Source organism: Athene noctua, unplaced genomic scaffold (genome assembly GCF_965140245.1).
Source record: "Athene noctua unplaced genomic scaffold, bAthNoc1.hap1.1 HAP1_HAP1_scaffold_341, whole genome shotgun sequence".
NCBI classification, from domain to species: Eukaryota; Metazoa; Chordata; class Aves; order Strigiformes; family Strigidae; genus Athene; species Athene noctua.
Genome location: NW_027437801.1, coordinates 5,752 through 9,645, shown reverse-complemented (window position 1 = coordinate 9,645; position 3,894 = coordinate 5,752). Strand labels below are relative to the sequence as shown.

The 3,894-nt window shown below is 41.0% G+C and overlaps 1 long non-coding RNA gene across 1 annotated transcript; it reads left to right on the top strand.

The window, feature by feature from the left end:
• Positions 1-395: 395 nt before the first annotated feature.
• On the top strand, positions 396-3,545 carry LOC141955605 (uncharacterized). The gene is made up of 3 exons (XR_012632650.1): positions 396-505; positions 3,012-3,120; positions 3,344-3,545. It is a non-coding gene; the product is annotated as an uncharacterized LOC141955605 (long non-coding RNA).
• Positions 3,546-3,894: the final 349 nt, after the last annotated feature.

Sequence of the window (3,894 nt, the reverse complement as noted above, 5' to 3'; positions counted from 1 at the left end):
CGAGGAGGAGCAGCTGCCTTGTCTGGGCCCCTCCCAGGGCTGCCCCAGGAGAGCCGTCAGCCCCGGTGTGCAGCTGTGAAACCGTGTGGATGAGTCCTTGGGAGCAGCTCTCCAGTCACCTTTTGGACTAAGGGGTTACTGCCCAGGGGTGGGACATACTGTGGGAGGCAGGGGAAGCGCAGTTTGCACAGGACTTATTATGGGATCTTTAGGGCAGGAAGCAAAGGCAGGACAAGGGAGGGGTTGAGGTAATTTGGGGAGGAACAAGAGTGGGACGAGACGGGCAGGGAGATAAAAAGGGCTGGTGACACTTTGGGCACGTAGGCATCTGAGTAGTGCATTTTAATTTAATTTGCCACAGTACTTCAAACCCGTTTAATGTTATGTCACTGCACAGTAGTTCCATCAGAAGGTGGCGAGGCGGAAGGTGGTGGTGAAGACACTCGGAAGCCCTTCTCCTTTCGACAGAGAAAAACCGTTGAGCGCTGTCAAGCTCCAATGGCAAGTACGTTACATGCACAGCTCCTCTTCAAGCTAACTTCTTGCATAGGAGTGAAATTTTTTTGGAATGAGAATATATACACACACTCAACTTCTCTTGACATTTCTTACCTTTACTCTGCAAGTAAATGTTCTGAAATGCATGTATCCTGTGCACGGTATCCTTCTTTGCTGTTTGGCACACTTGCTGTTGATTTTGGGTCAAACAATGACCTACGTATCCTTCAAAGAACAGTAATTAAACATACTTGATAATCTTACTCCTGTGTTTTTCAGTTCTTAAAAAGCAGGGGTGTGTGTTTTCACTTCTACTGTGCATTGATTTTAAAAAAAAAAAATCCCCTTCCCCAAATCACTTGACACTTCTTCTGCAATTAGAGATGGGTGAAACACATTCCATCTTCTGCCTCCTTAGCTATACTGCTTTGTTTGTAGCAGTGCTGTAAATTCATTGCTTTCAACAGAACCAAACCAATGTAAGATGTGTTTTTTGGGCCAGTCTTCACCTGTCGGGTGTTCCTTTAGAAACAGTCAGTCACGAGGGTCTTCTGGAAGAAATAACAGGTTGGTGTCTAGTTCTTCTGTAGAATAGTGATAGTTCTTCTTTTTCAATAGTGCTGTCAGTCACGTCACTGAATAAAGCTTTTGAGGGTTTCTGTACTGGTGGTAATTGCAGGTTAATAGTAGGATGTTTGCTGTTGTCTGAGGGTATAAAGACAAGGAATGTTTGAGGAGGGGAGGCTATACTTTTTATTAGCCATTAGATTTTTTTAGAAGGCAGATTTACTGCCTTTTCACTGATGCTACCTTAGCAGTGATAAGGTGGTTAGGGAGGTTGTGGCTGAGATTGTGGAAGTGAGATTTTTTTTTTTTTTTTATTCTGGAACTGAAGCCAAAATATCTGTCTGAAAATCGTAGACTATTGAATCTTGAGGGATACAGATTATTTTCTTAAAATTGAAGGTAATTGAGTTAGAGGGAGAACCTGTATGGAGGGTTTAATTTTTTTTTTTTTAAATCGCCCAAATACTGATTCTGGTTTCTTTCTGGAATCAGTTAATGTTTCTGTATGAAACTAGCATTAAACAAGAAAAATGCTAAATGAGATTATGAATTGCAGTAGTAATGACAACAGGATTTTGGATCCTGTAGCCAGTTAGAGCAGGGAGAATGGGGTCTCTTGCTAGAGAGAAGGAGCATTTTGGTTTGCATCCTTGAAAAGAGAAGGCAGGGGTTTGAAGCCCAATTTTTAAATAAGTTAAAGTTTCTGTTTCCCGGAGTGGATATGTAATGCCAAGTGAAACTCACTGTGTGTGAGAGAAAGAGATTGGACACAATGAACTGGTTAAACATTTTACCTTCCTAAGAAAAACTAAATTTTGCTGTCACAAGGAAAACCACGTAATGTAACTTGACACTGGATCTTAAGAGTGCAGTGATTGGGAAACTTAATAGATCTCAAAGTAAATTCTGAGATTGAATTCACTTAGATTTTGATATGACTTAGGGCGTACCTCAGTTTTGTTGCTTGCTTGTTTCTGTGTCTGCAGACAGACGGGCAGCCCACCAGAGTGATTCCGCATCCTCCTCTGGTGACAAAGAGCAGCATGAGAGGGGTGGGAAACGCAGCTGTAACAGATTTAAGAAAGTTAATGAAATTGGAGAATTTGGGAGGGGTTTGCATCTGCCTAACTGAAGTGCTATCCTCTTCACCTTGTACACTTTTAAAACGGTGGCAATATCTGATCGGATCTGTTGGTACTGACAGCTGTAACTGGACTCTCCAGAATTTATTTTTTTGAATTGATTTTTAATAAGCAATTTGTTTTCTAGGCAGGAATGGGGTGAGGAACGTTTATGTCATGTTTTAATTACTGTGCTTTGCAGAGGTTTATTCAGGAAGAAAACCACCATAGCAGAAAATGTTCATATAAATAGAGGAAGTGACCGAGGTTTTGTTACATGAGATGCTCTCGAAAAACTATTTTAAGGACAACCTAATAGATGAGTTTTCAGCCTGATGTCTTTCAGACGTGTGTCTTCTGGCACGTATATCCCAAAGTCCTCAGCAAGTAGGAGCAGTGGTGGGTAGCCTTTCTAATGTTAATCTGCACAGAAATAAGTAACCCCTTGGGCTGTAACTTTCTAAGTGTAAAATCTCTGAAAGATGTCAGTGTGTTTTGGGAGGTTCTTCCATCACACAAGTCAAGGTCAGTTCACGGTCTCCACGTACAGAATAGCTGTTTCTTGCATTCATGCTGGTGTGAATATTCGTAAGTGCAAAGAGGTGTGAGAATAATTAACAGCTCAATGTCTGGAGTGACCGTTTTCCTTTATTTGCTCACGGATATTAAATGTAAACCCAATTAAATGAATATTTAACTATTTAGGAAGTTTATGGACATGCGTAAGGTTTTCTGCATTCACTTGCCATCCTCCTAAAAGCAAAAACCTTCTAGCTGCATCCTGAGTTAGAAAGCGCCTTTCTCTTTCTCCTTCATTCAAACCAGGTGTCTTCCAGTAAACTTGGGGAAAGACGAATTAAAGGGAATTCCCAGGGATCGAATGAGAATTGGAGCAAGTCTGTCTGATGGTGATCCAATGCAAATAGATTGTTCGGTGAGTATTTTTAGTTCATTGTCTCAGGGAGATGCTTCCAGTGTTTGTAAAAGCTTTCAGTAATGTTTTGTCTACAACCACCTTGGTTTACAGTTTTCTCTCGAGCAATTTGAAAACTGCCCAGAACGTTCCCTTTGTGCTGATGTGTGATTTCTAGGAACCTCATGTGAGGGCGCAGCTTTCCTTAGCATGCAGAAATGTGTTCTGTTGACTTTTTCTTTAGGTCTGATTTGATGGTGTGGGTTGTCTTTCTGACCACATTGCAGCTTTAAGAGAGATGGTTGTTTTTCTGTTGTTTTACCCGGAATTCCTTGAGAGATTGAAAGTTCAAACGCCAAGGTAAGAGAGGTTGTTTAAAACTATAATTCACTTGTTTTCTGGAGAATATTTGACTGAGGTGTCAATATATTTCCATGCTTCAGAATTTTCAGCAGCACTGGTGGCGTTTTTTAGCAGTAGCAAAAAGTGATTGATTGAAAACGGATTGAATCCAGAATATGTGTGGGTTCAAAGATTGAGTGTGTGGTGAGAATACACTTCAAAGGTGCCTTGCCTTTTTAAAAGGTGGGGTTGTGGTGTTTTTCTTTTGAGTTCTGTGTACAAGGCAACTTGATTAGTTTATAAGCAGGAAGGGATTATCTACTGGTAGTCACCTGTAGTTTGTTGCTTGGAAGTCCACTTGTCTCTCCCACTGACTCTTTTTTACTTTTTTTTTTTTTTTTTCCAAGGGCCCAGGTACCCATTTTACAGTTGATAGGACTTGCAACTAGACCC